We start from the raw sequence: 14,436 nt of genomic DNA on the forward strand, positions 1-14,436 counted from the left end.
TGGCTAAAAATAAAGCAATTTATATCAGAGTGGCATTAACACTAATGAGTGTATTTGTTTCAGAGCGTCATTGGGAATAAAGAAGCAACATTGATCGCTTGTCATAATGCCCCTAATAGATTTGCAAGCTCCCCGCCCCCCTTCACTGCATATATCATGACAACCCCCCTTCAACCCACCTTTCCTGAGCAAGTAGTTTTTACATTCTAAATCTCCTCACTTGAAGGCAGTTTTGCGCAGGCAGCTAATCAGAATGGCTGCTTAAACCAGTTGGGTCACCAATCGTGGGCAATTTATTCCATTGGACTTACTATTAGCACCATGCTGAAAACAAGATGGGCACAAATGGAGACTCAAAACTCTCCCAGAATAAGACACAGAGTTTGTAGGGTTTTTTTTGTGTGTTTTTTTTTGTTATTTCTCGTGCTGCCTTGAAAAGACCTAAAACACCCAAACGACACCAACAAAGTTTCACATATTTGAAATTGTATAATTAAATTGCAATGGACCAATTTTCCCAAGTGATTAAATGTCATAAAAACAATGTTTGTTTGTTTTATAAATGACAATGAGAGTTTGCTTTTCCGTATTCCATTCATAAAAACCAACAGGGGTGTGTTCCATTTAGAATTCTTAAGTGAAAACAATGACTCTTCAGTTGCGTCCAAAAATATATAAATAAACTAATTATTTTTGCGTGGATGTCCGTTCTTGACAAAACAAAATATTTACTCATTTCCCAGTTATTTCTGACAAACTCACAATCTTTCCCAAATGCTTACAATTTCGAATATTCTCAAAATTCCCCATCTTAACTTCCCATGAAAATTAACCGGTATACCTACTTTGCCACCACCCTGCATAGAACACCTCTATAACGCTCAAAGACCGACAGACTGTGGACAGAACGAGCGGCAAACCGAACTATTGAATCAGTGTCACGCATCTTTCACCCCATATTGGCAACAGCACAAGCGTTACAAAAGCTTTTATCTCTCAAGGATGCTCTCTCTGTGAGGAAACACTCAACTTGTATTATCTCTCCAACGCTGCCATGAATAACCATTTGGCCAACATCAGCATCAGCGTAGCCATCCACTTAAGCACAGTCCTTGATTGCGGAGAGACTGCGGAGGACAGGGAGAGCGGTTCAGTCCCACCCGAGGGACACGCTTGGCCCCTTCCAGTAAAAACAGGCTCTAATGGAAGAACCGGCCCGTACTGCCGTTTTATTTTTAAACACAGGCCACGTTTTATGATAATCATAAAGAAGGGCTAAATGGATATCGGGGTCGGCCATGAATGAGGCAGGGCGGCAGCCGCTCGCCGTTCGCCAGGTGTCTGCGAATCCTCGTGGACACAAAACACCCGCACTTCCATCCCGTCGCCTCACTCATTTTCACTCGCCGTTTATGAAGCTCTCGGGGCCAGTTTATGAAAAATTCATTTGCCCACTGGGATAAACAGCAAGCTCCACGTCAAATGCCGGATGTTACGTCCTGCCCGCCCCTTACAACGCGATGCTTGCCGTATGTCATGTGCTTGAGCCAAACGAGCCGCTTCGAGGAGAAAGACGAGTGTGGAAGCGACGCAGCGTGAAAATGCAGCGAGAGATTTGCACGTTTTCTCTGACGCGACAGAGAACGCAGATTGTCGAGCCCCATGTATTTTCTTCATTGGCTTGGAAATTGTCAAAGTTGGACCACTCTGGGAGAAAATGAAGATGTCAGCGGAAAGTGTGGCATTTCCGTTCACTTAGTCCGTGTGGTAGTTGGCAGGCTTCTTTGTGGTTACTGGAGAATTATCAATACATTGGTAATACACTAATTCTAGCTCATAGAAATGAAGAATAGGGGAGATTGTTGTCACATGTAGGACACTGCTATGCCATGCCAGAAATTCCATAGAAATTTAAAAATAAACCCATTTAAAAAAATAATAACAATAATGGGGAAATAAAGCAGGCTACTTGACAAAAGAGCATTGTGTGATCTGGGCAAAAAAATTCGGACAGCGTATTCTTATTATTTTTGAGAGAGAGAGAGAGAGACAGACAGGCAGGCAGACAGAGACAAAGAGACACAGACAGACAGATAAATACTAGATACATGAAGACTATGGACAACTATTGTCACATGTAGGAACTTGACAAAAATTCCGGCAGCGGTTTTATTTTGTGTCTATTGTAAATTAGCACGGCAATTTAAGGTTCGTGACGAATGAAGTAAAACTGACATCATCAGACCATATATCGCTTACAGCCAGGACATTAAGAATAAAGTGGATTGCTGGACACAACTAGAAATTCCTGCAGTTCCTTTATCATTGCTATAGGAATCTTCACAGGAAATTGTAAAAATCTGTCCGTCTTTCCACCCCATCGGCATAAAAGTATAAACAATACAAGCTATTGTTGTCCCGCATAGCAGAGAGTCAGACATTGCAGTTAGAGTTCCATTGTGTTCCATTGCTATTTTATCTGAATTTGCACAAAATTATTGGGTTCCTATGGGTATATATGGGTAGTTGTGACATGAGCAATGAAGATACGCTCATCAGATGAATTTAATCTCACTCCACTGGAAATAAATTCCGAGTCCAATTCAAACGTTAGACAATGTAATCCATATCCGTAGCCCTACAAATCCCTCTGTGGATGAATTCATTTCTTTCGGTCTGCAAGATTAATAGCAGCCCGAGGAGGAGATGGATAAGAAGAGCGTAAATACGTTGTGCCCCCCGCTGCCCACGAGCTAATTTGCGCTGCGCTCACAATGGTCATTGTGTTAAGATCATATTCTCATCAGCACAAGTGCAGTGATTAGGGTTGTGTCCGCTGATATTGAAGCCCGGAAAGGCCTTTAAGACCCGGCTGGCTCTCGAGGAGGAGAAGCTCAGGGATGGCCTTGAATGCGATGGTGGCACATTTGTGCTATGGGCCATGTTCTCATGGTCGTGGCTTATTGGTGGGTGGAGTTTCCAGTGCTGCACTTGCTCTCCATCATAACTAGCCGTATATAGTATTGTTTCTTAAGACTGCATGAAATCAATAGCAATTTTCTATTTTTCTAATTTCTAGTTCCTGATTGTAAAATGGACACAAGAGGGCAGGCAATATTTGCATTGGCCACCGTCACGATTACCGATACCTTGAAATAAGATCAGGTATGGACCCCATACCAATACTTGGTACCTGTACTCACCCATCCCTAATAATTGTTTGTTCAGTCTGTCTATGCAGCAACGTGAAGTGGTTGGGCCCATGATTTAAGCTCTGGTCAGTAAAGTCAACATATTTCATGTTCAACTGTATATTTCAATTGAAGTGTATGCCAATGTTAACTCATTCAAACCCAAAAATGTGTAAACACGGTTTTTAATATGTCCTTCACTCCCCAAAATGTATTTACACTTTTTTTTACGCAAGAGCATATAGAAGATTATGATGCAGCTTCTGACATGAAGAGATGGCTTAAAGCAATGGTAGTTATAACTTATTACAAAAAACAGCCAGCAGGTGGCAGCAGAGTATAAGAGACCAGCCAAGGACATGTTGAAACTAGCTCTTTTTGCCAATGTTTTCACCAGCAATGTGAATATTGATGAAATTTAGCTATATTCTAATGGTAATTGCTGCAAAATGGAAACAGATACAAATATACCTTTGTTTCCCCTGATGAAAGATGAAATGTGAAATGAAATGGACACACGGGAGGGAAGGGGGTTGCTTCAGTGAAAATGGCTGGGAGTGAATGACTTTAGCATACTGCATGATAATGCTATGATTTATTTTATTTTTTTTAAGAAAGAATAAAACACTTTCTAGTGTCACTGATTGGTCGGCCAGAATTGAGATTAGCCCCGATTTCCATAATTTGGGGGAAATTAGTGATTGGCCGATCTCATAAAATAAAACGAATCTCATCCACCGATCTCATCTCCCTCCTCGGAAGTCTGAAAAAGTCACATTGGAACATTTGAAGGCGTAAATTGGTTGTTATGGAGACGAAAAAAAGTTGTGATTGGCAAAAATCCGGGTGGACATGTGAGACTTCTTGAAGATCAAAGGTCGTGATCAGCCAGCAAATTGTGATCAGTGCACCCGTCATTTCTACAGTCTGAAGCGCGTTTTTGGAAAAGTACTGCATGCAAGGCCAAATTTGGCAGGGAATGGCCACATTTTAGGGTTGATCCACCTAGAATACCTGGCATGAAGGTGCTTAATTGACGGATTTAAGTGGATGCGACAATCTGCACAGCCACAAGTGCTTTCTCATTCTTGCGTGCATGTGAGAATATGGCCCTGTGAGTACATGCAAAAAAATAACTGGTGCAAAATTAGTTGAAGATGGAAAAAAAACAGTGGCTTGCTTGTAGCAGCGCAGTGTGCGCAAATATCACTTTAAGACAAGATTAAATCACAACCAATTTCGCACAATCAATTATTACTGCCATCTTTACCAGAGAATAAGTCCTTTGTTTATTTAGCTGGTTTTCTTTTACTTATTGCAGATTAGAGGGTGAAAAAAAAATTTATGGAAAGATGTACCGTAACGCCATAAACTTTAATTCATGTCGTGGTGGTCCCTGCGAGGAGCGTGTAATCGCAATGACACACTGGTGTAATCCATTTAAAACACTTTGGCTCAGGCCTAAGGCGGCTTTGACTCCCACTGCAGGCTTTTCTTTTTTTTCTTCCCCTCACACTCTATCCAAGTCAGATATGTTTCACCGACTGTCTGCAATTAGCACGGATGCCTGGAGCGGGCGAGCGGATGTTCAAGTCGAAATACCATTTGATCATTTTCAAATGAAGTGTGAGCTCATTGTCCACAAGAAGAGGCGCTCTCTCGCAGGCACTTTTTCTTTCCCGTCCCGTTTTGCCCGGAGTAATGGTGCCACCAGATCTCATTGCCTAAGCAAACATTAGCTCATGCTGAACCTTTGCAACCGTGTCTGCAGGGTAGGCCACCGGTGAGTTGTTAAAACAGTGACTTATAATCTTAATGGAGTAAATATACTAGTGGGTTTTATTTAATGTCGGGCGACCTGAGAGGTCAACGCTAATTGAACTAATTGCACACTCAGAGGGACCATATTAAACGGATTGCTGCATGATTTAGCCACCAATAAACGCTGGCCGTGGATTACTTGGCCCTTAACTCTGCTGTCGCTGAGGTGTTCCTGTATCTAAATTTTGTGGTACTTTGTCGAAGCAAATTTGTCGCAGAAGGTCTAAAATGTTTGTTTTGTTTTTGTGTCTGTCTAAAAGCATTTCTCAAACTTTACTGAGACAAGGCATTTTATATATCAGAATACACACCAAAGAAAAATATCACAAGTATATCCTGTAAATTGAAATCTCTATTAACACACATACTTATTGACTAAGTTAGTGTAAAATCCAATGCACCACATTAACAGATCATGTCTGCCTGGTGCCATGTTAGTTAATAAGCCGGATCGTTCCCACACTTGCAAGCAATAACACTAACTCTCAAAGGATATCACATTCCCCAAGACAACAGCTCAATCTCACCTTCCTCACTGACTGCCATCACCCCCAATACACCCCCCACCCATCTCCCCGCCCACTTCCATCCCGACTAGATGGATTGTCTCACCCTCAATTCCACGCTTCCTCAGACGGAGAGATTGATTCGTCTGCAGGACTCCTCTGACCTTTGATATGATCCAATAAGGGACACATGGCGCTAACCATATTAGCCAATCAAAGGGGGGAGGAACATTAGGAGCGAAAGCAAGGTGTTCCCTTTCCCCGGAGGCGTAACGACTGCTACCTTTTTCCATAAAGCTCGGTCGTCTGTCCATCTCCTGCCAACCCGAATGGCGTTCCCAGGGGGGAACTAAAAGACGTGAATTGCACTTTGCCTAAAGGCTCTTTGCGTCAAATTAAATTTTAACATCGATCCAAGTTATTTGTACAGGAATGCTGTGGCACATTCATCTTCTTTCCACCCCCTCTCTTTTCCCCTGTCAGTTTATTTAGGCATTATGTTGCTATCATCTTGGGTATACCCACATTCCCCTTTTAACGGTATTCCTTTGGGGGAACCTGATCTTTCCAGACTCTTTAGAGGCCTTTATCCAGGGCTGTTGTATAAGCCTTACAATTGAATGGAAACTTTTCTTTTTTTAAATCTACAATATATGCATAACTCTTTAGGTACTATTTTAGAAAATGTTCATCCAGAATAACAAATTTACACCACCTTGAAGGAGTGCATGCCTACAACACTCGCAGCTACCTGTATTTTTTTACACATTGCATGTCAATATTAGTTGCTGCGGTGTAGATTTTGTGCTTTTTTTTGTACAGGTAGTTCAAATTTGGAAGCAATCGAAAGAAAGCTTAAATAGCCAAAAAGGTGGGTGGTGGGTGGTGTCTGGTCGGTGCTGGATTTCACTTTCCTTCTTTTCTTTGGTCCTTCCTCGGGTCTCCTGACGGCCTCACGACTCTGGCTGGAAGTGTTCGGTTTAGGTGAACGGTATGGGATTTTTTTAATAGGTTTTAGGTGAACTAATGAATACACACACACTCACACGCACGCACGCACATACAAAATTAAAAAAAAATGATAATAATAAAAAAAAAGAGAGCAATGAGGATGACATGTCAAATCGGTAAAATTACCGAATGAACCATACTGAGCTCTCCAGAAAAATAAATAAATAAATTAAATAAATAAAAATAGCCAAAAAGGTCTTTCAAATGAGCGATTCTTGTCCAGCATACTTAAAAGACATCATTTTACTCACATATGTATGTCTGGGACATTTGGTGAGGATCTGAGACCTCAGAAAGTGGATTTACTAGTCGGAATAAAAAGGAAAAGACGGAACAAAGCAATTTCTGTGTGCTCAAAGGTTTTGACAGATCCCAGCCTGCCCCTTGTTGGAACATGAAGCGGAAGAGGACCATGCTGCGAATTCGACAAGTGGTGCGAAATTAGATGACAAGGCATGCCATGTAACAAGAGCAGAAGGGGTAGAGTGTTTGGAGAACCAAGACGCTCCTCCTCAGTACCGTTGGTCTGTCAGCTCCAAACTAGCAGAACTGAGCTCTGGAAGCCAGGGTGTTAGATAAAGACGAGCCCAGTATGGCCTAAGCGTCGCGAGGGAGACTGATCCCCGCTCTCCCACAATCCCTCATTGTTATTCTCCCATGATGCTGAGCGCCGAAGCACCGGCAGGGCTGGCTGAGAAGGAGATGGGGGTGTTTACATGTGTGCTCACTTTCAGCTCACTGTACACACAGGATTAGGGGGGGATTGCAATGTTCTAAGCCTTAAAAAAATAGAAATCCCATCTCCCATTACTGTCACTCCACAATCAGCCTTTCTGTTTTCTGTCATATTCTGATGGTTTAAAAAAAAAAAAAAAAAAAAAACGTCATTATCATCATTAATCCCTCAATTTGTTATCCATCACAAATTGTTATCAACACTGCAGATGAAACATGCTGAGGAAAATCTTGACCACCAGCATGACAGTGAAGCTATTGGTCAATCCATGGGACAAACTGATAATTAAAAATCTAATCCAATCCAAGGGGTTAGGGTGAGACCTCTAACCAATCATATATTTGCGAGAATTTCTTGTAGTCAGTTTGTCAACGTGTGAGCCCTGTAATTTGCTCAAAATGGCTGCTGTAAACAAAGTGGCCAACTTTCTGTCCAATTCTGGGCACGAGTCCTGTGTGACCTGTTCTTATCGACTTATCCACCTATTTCAAGTTGATCAGTGAAACAACTGTCAAGGGCTGTTTCTTTCTGAATGCTCAAGGGCGCCACTATGAGAGCTTTAGGGTGGGTACCGTAGCGCCTGGCCACAGAGACTGAATAAAAAATACATCTTTTATTGAGTTGATAAAAGGGGCCGTGAGTAGGTGATTACGACGGTTTTGCAATGATATTTACTGTCGGAGAATATTGACGAATAAAAAAAACTAAATCTCTTTCTAAGTGTAAACGTAGCCATATCGGCCCACACACCCCAACTGGCCGATTACACATCTGCTACATCAAGTATTTTCAAAATTGTGCTTTATCTTTTCTACTGACTGAAATGACATTCCAAAGTATCCAGAAAGATCCACGTTTCCATTTCCATTCCCGGCGTACGTGCGGGTGTGTGAGTCAAACGTCTGGTCGCATATAAAATAACATACGAATGGGAGAATATGGCCCGACATCCTTTGAATAGAAGGAGATTTCTGATCTAAACAGCAATGCCCTAATTTCCCAGTTATACATTGAGCCAGGATCTCCCAAAGAAGAAAGTCTGTGTATCGATTTAAAATGGACATTCCAGATCCTGCTTTATCAGACTGTGCACACACTCACTTTTCCGTCTGCTTACGTCGCTTTTATTCCCCCAGAATGCTCGGATTCTCTGAAATCATTTTCCATGCTCCTATTCCCTTAGATGCTAACCGAGTAGAGTCTAATTGATTTCTCTTGTTCGGTTCCAGGCTTCGAGCTGTGCAGAGAGAGGCCTTACTCCTCGCTGCCTTCATACCCGTCAGAGCAGCGGCGGAATTTATATAGCGAGAGGGAAGCAGCATATGCATTGCACTCACTGGCCGGAATACAAGAAAGGATCCTTTAATTGGGGAGAAGTCGGCGGCTGGATCACATAGATCAAGCTTAATAGCGTTCACGTCTCCTGCGGAAGGCAAACATTGTCGTAGCGCAACTTAACAAGCGTCTGATTTACGAGTAGAGCCATACAAGTAAACAAGTGCATGTGAGCCGCTTTCGTGGGCGCAGCATTTTTAGAGATTTGCGGGGAAAAAAAGGTTTCTCATACACATATGTCACACTAAAAGCGTCAGTAGGACTAAACAAGGAGGCACCCGGACGTTAAATATTGTATGACATCCATCGTCAGCGTTTTTAGTGGAATAATTAGCGGCCCTTAAACATACTTTTTTTTCACGTAATGAACACACAACTACTTGAATTTGAACTTGTTGCTGGGCAGAATTCATGTAGCGGTATTGCCAGCAGGTCATAATTACACAAATTTAGTCAATGGAACCACCACTCCGTATTAAATATAAAACACACATATTGGTGACAAACTATCGGTTAACCCGCATAAAAATAAGAACAGGACATTTAAATCAATTAAATACAAAAACATGCAGCGACAACTGTTTTTAATCACATTGAATCCAGAAGCATTAACTCTGTATTATATAGAAACCATAACGGTAGACACACCCATCAGGCTGTTCAGATGGCAAACTAACCTTACCCTCCTTTGCCGGGTCATTAAAAAAAATAATAATGCACCAACAGATGTGTTAATTTGCATTCATTTCATTAGCACTACTCTGCATATATTATCTTAAAATAATTTCCAAGGCAAGCATGCCTCGCAAAACCTTTTCCAAAGAAACTTGTTGCTAGGCAGACTATGGGGCGCAATGCTTTTTTTTTTTCCCTCTCTTCAAAAAATTGGAGGAAGGCCTTGTATTTGGCAGCCACACATGTTGGCAAAATAAATAAATAAATGGAACACCATGAGATGAGCGGCAGTGTGTTTTTGTCTTTGTTCACTTTGGCAGGCACGGACACGTTATTTTAGGACAGATCAACGGCTTCCTGAAACAATGGCCGTGCCAGGTTTATCTAATTATCTGACTGTGCAGCCTCATTATAAAAGCATCCCAACGGCGCTGGGATGCTTGGATCTCTAAGCCGTGGACCTCCATCAAGGTGGTCCTCACGGGTACATTGTTCAAAAAAAGGGCTTGAGAGTTAAGTTTAAATAACATGTAGCACAGAGGGAAAAAAAGGCAGAAAGTTTGTCAGCGTATGCTGAAATATGAACTCCACTGCCAGGGAGGAAAGTTGAAATGTCAGTCATGATTTGACTCTTGAACGGAGACTTTTTGGGAAATTCAATGATGCAATGACATCTCATGATATTCCCTGAAAGAGTCAAGTACTGTACAGTGCTTTAAGTTCCTGTAAAGTGAAAATAAACGTCTTGTCAATTTGACACACTGCAGAGAAGAGTGTTAATAAGAACTCATGATTAAAAATTGTCAACTGATTATCACTTGCACAACCTACTTCGTCCATCGTCTTTTATATGCCTAAACATACGTGTGAGCTGCGAAGATACATCCGTTTAAAGGGATTTTATTTTAAATTAAAGAGTAAGAAGTTAATATTTTCGCTATAATTAATTTGCTAATTTCATTATTTTTCATGTACAATGAATACCTTTAAAAACACATTTTGCCACTTGCTGTCGACTGAAAATGACGTCATGTGTGCTCAAGGCTCGGGTAGCGACCAATCATGGCTCCGTTCGCAAACGTCACATGACCAAGCCCTGAAAACAGTTGAGCCATGATTGGTTGTTAGCCGAGAGCACCTGTGATGTCATTTTTAGTTGACAGCAAGTAGCGCCCCGAAAGGCACATTTGAAACAGGCAAGGAAAAATAAAAGGAGTTTTGTTGTCTTTTGTCATTTTCATGCCATAAAAGGCAACAAACAGGTGCTATGGTTAATGGAAGAAAAAGCTACCTCGGGTGTCAGTGTGTGTGTGTGTTGTTTACTTCCTTGCAGCAGTAGGCATGCAAGTTGCCGCCACTCATTCAGCACCCTATCGCAACACATACTCTCATTCCCCACGTTCATCATCAACTTTGCCATTACCATCTCCACTTTTAACACCACCGTTACCCTTTTAAGCTTCAAATAAGTCACTGGCTATGCATACCAAAAAATGCTTTAAGTGTCAAAAAAAAAAACTTTTTTTTTTCCAGCATGCCCCCATTAAGATGCTGCAGTTGCTGCATCCTGCTTTTTTTTTTTTTAATTCATCAGCGGTTGATGGAGGGCAGCGTGTGGCATAAGCGATGTATAAATGATGAGGGATGTGCATGGCGGAACATCGCGCATCCCAACTTCACCGCACATGACAAGACGCAGAGAAAAAGTGTTCACTTACTATACACGCCGGAGCGGTTGAACGGTAAAGCACCCGGTAACTGCGTTTGAAAGGGAGAGAGAAAGCGGTTAGGGAGATGGAGTTGGCACGATCAATGTTGGAATTCTCTCGCCATCAGCGCATCCAAAGGTCTTACTTACCAGGGCTCGAAGGATTAATTCCTGAGGAAATTCCAGAGGAGTCTCTTTCATCCAAGTCAGAAAACAGCAATGCGTTTCTTATTCCAAAAATGTGTTTGTCTTTTTTTTCTTTTTGAAACTGTAAAAGAAGAAATCCATTAGCCATCATCAAAAAGTCCAACATCATGGGATGATCAGGGGGAAAAAGTAAAAATCTATATATATGTATAGGCGCATCGGACACATGGTACCTGCTCTCTTTAGCACTGTCTGGATGAGAGCGCCAAGCAGAAGACGGGCAGGGAGCAAAACACGCTTTTCCCGAGGAAACGCAGCCGCTGTGCGCTGTCAGATTTACACCAGTGCGCGCACACACACACAAACACACTCACACAGAGGCAGGCACTCACACAGCTCATGGGCTTGGAGGGAGAGAGAAAGAACGTGTGTGTGTAAGTGAGGAGAGAAAGTGAGCGAGAGCTTTTCCCACTCACACCACACGAGGGCAAGCTAGAGCGGTAAATTCAAAAGACTATAAATGTTATACATGTCCCTACTGAATATTAAAATGTATTATTTTGCGTGTTACCTGGTGGTTTATGGACATTGAAGAAAAGACAGGAGGTGCCATTGATAGTGGACATTAGTTAATAATGAGCCATTGCGGAATTGGAGGGCATTTTACATCCCACCTATCAAATTTTAAATAATCCACACACAAAACACTAAAACATGGAGTTTCTGAGTACATTTTACTTGTTCTGAGACCAAATGTACAACAAAAAAAAGCTACGAGAAAAAAAATCCTTGAAAATAGTTTCTGGAGTACCCTCTAAAATGCCATTTTTGTCTTGTCTTTTCTCTTTACTTAGCTTCTACACATGAGCAAAAACTAACATTCGTCCGGGATTGCAACTCTTAGAGTGACAGAGTTGCACTACAGGGCTGTAGTTGAATATTGTATCAATGCCCTTGACCTGTAGGATGAGCTGATCAAACCTTTGATAGGATATTACCTATTATTGATGAATATGTAAAAAAAAATCAGAAAAGTAAAGTTTTTTTGTTTGTTTTTTGCAAGAATTCCGAAGCCCAAATATCTTCCAATACTGTGATAATACAATACAATATAAACATCTACTGTCATTATTGTCTTACATCATGAATGTAATATTTGAACATGCTATATCACAATCGCGAAAATCTCACTTGTTTTGTCTCCTCCAACTTACCGTCAACGTTAAGTATGGCGGCCGTTGGCGCAGCAATTTCTGAATAACTACTGCCACCTGCAGCTTAATTGTTGAATGACACTACAGGGAAAACCAAACAAAATTTAGCTCAACCAAACAAGTTACTATTACACATAATAATATACTAAACATAATAAAAACTGCGTAAAATAGTTTGTGCTGGTGGCTTTGTCCAGGCCTGTCAAACATTTACTGTCCTCACTCTTTTCATTTGCATTTAAAAGTATGCGTACCAGTCGAGTACACAAGAAGCTGTGACAAAAGCGCCCGCAAAACAATGACAGTATGTATTTATTTTAATTTAACACATGTACAACAAAACAGGATTTACGTCACTTACCGGCAGCAAACAAACAAACCGACGTGTTCCAACGCCGTGCTAATTGTTTTGCAACAGGTGTTATGATGCTAGTAGCAAAGCGGAAGGAAGAACCGGCATGGAGTCTTGGATCGGGATTTACACATTCTCATGTGAAACGTGAGTTTAAAATTATTTTATACTCACAAATCTTCTCATTTTCTTTGTATATGTTGCATGCTGTCGTATATTATAGCTCTTAATGTTGTATTGTGATGTTCTTTGTCCGCATTCACACATTATTATGAAAGCAATCTCTCAAAAATCATCATTACCTATTTTGTTGTTGCTTGACAGCTGGCGACACAATGAGCAATTTTCAACATTAAGAAGATAATATTTTGTTGATAAATTCATAAATTTTCATGAACAATTAATACCTTTAAAAACAAATTTTGCAACTTGTCGACTGAAGGAAACGACCAATCATGCAAACAGGTGAGCCGTGATTGGTCGTTACGATGTCATCTTCAGTCGACAGCAAGTGGCAAAATGTATTTTTAAAAGTATTAATTGTATCGTTATTAATTCTGGACAAAATATTATCTTTACTGATGAGAATGGCTCGATGAGTCAAGTATTCCTTTAAGTCACAATATTGTTTTAATGCATGTATCAAGTGAATGCATGGCTAACACAATGTGCTACATATTTAAAAATGTGTTGTTTTAATAAATGGAAAAATATGGATGCAGTGTGGTGTTCAGGTGACACAGTTGTCCATGAAAGCAAATCATGTGAAGGGCTCCAGTCTAACTTTATTTTTATGTTTTTTATTTTTTTATTTTTTTTACTAGGATCACAGTGGCACATAACCTGTTATTTTATGGGTGCAAATAGATTTAGGAGGACACACTGTAAATTGACTTGTAAAGTGAATATTACTTTCACTATATAACTGATAAAATAGCCAAAGCGTGAATACGAAGTTTGTCAGCAACAACAACAAAATGTAAGAATAGTAATTATTAAATAAATAAATAAGAATCAGCAAATTTACTGGTTGCACTGGCACAAACAAGTACCGCCGGATGAAAATTTTAGTTGCACAGGTTAAAATCTTAGGTCTTAAATGCCACCATTTGGCAGCAGTCTGGAGCCCTGATGTGTGTAAATTTCCATGATCTTTGCTAAAAATCTGTACCAAAATTTTGAATTGTCATGTATGTAATAAATAAAATGTTGTGATCTTGTGAATATTTTTTATTTTTCTTTGTACAGTGACCTGAACAATAATTCAACAAATTATTATCCTTAAAACTTCTGATTTAAAATCTTGACCCTGTGGATAACTTCATATAGTGTAAGATTTTATTTAAACAAAAACAAAAAATAGACTGTATTTGCCAAAAATAAACTAAGAAATGTATACAAACTGGGTTGTCATTTGGTTTCATATCTAACTCCCTAAAATCTAAGACAACTGTGATTTGTGTCCCTGGAGGTTGCATTTACTGCGATAAATAACGAAGAAATTAATCCTTTTTAAAAGATTTCAGTTTGCATTACATTGATGACAACAAATGCACAGGCCCCAAGCCTTCATCTCCTCTTTCAGCGACTTCCTGAGAAAAGCTAGCCTTGTTGGTGCTTATTTCGTCTTTTTTATCTGTAGATATTGCCCCCTCAAATTAAGTTAAAAAAAAATATTTTGGATTCCCTGTGTGAGATCCTGACGATGTCACACTTGCACACCAGCAAACTAAGATGAAG

The 14,436-nt window shown here is 40.5% G+C and overlaps 1 protein-coding gene across 4 annotated transcripts in view; it reads right to left on the minus strand.

Annotated features, from left to right (window-relative positions):
- The window catches only part of ptprda (protein tyrosine phosphatase receptor type Da), a 254,753-nt gene extending 241,978 nt beyond the window's left edge, over positions 1 to 12,775 (minus strand). For 3 of the 4 annotated variants that reach the window (XM_077544513.1, XM_077544514.1, XM_077544512.1), the window contains exons 1-5: positions 12,706 to 12,775; positions 12,345 to 12,425; positions 11,364 to 11,534; positions 11,134 to 11,251; positions 10,994 to 11,033 (exon numbers count right to left, since the gene is read on the minus strand). The gene's annotated coding sequence lies outside the window, so the exon portion shown is untranslated. The remainder of the gene's footprint in view (positions 1 to 10,993; positions 11,034 to 11,133; positions 11,252 to 11,363; positions 11,535 to 12,344; positions 12,426 to 12,705) is intronic. The other variant, XM_077544515.1, reaches the window with a different exon arrangement.
- Between the last annotated feature and the right edge of the window lie 1,661 nt (positions 12,776 to 14,436).

Source organism: Vanacampus margaritifer, chromosome 15 (assembly GCF_051991255.1).
Source record: "Vanacampus margaritifer isolate UIUO_Vmar chromosome 15, RoL_Vmar_1.0, whole genome shotgun sequence".
Taxonomy (NCBI): Eukaryota; Metazoa; Chordata; class Actinopteri; order Syngnathiformes; family Syngnathidae; genus Vanacampus; species Vanacampus margaritifer.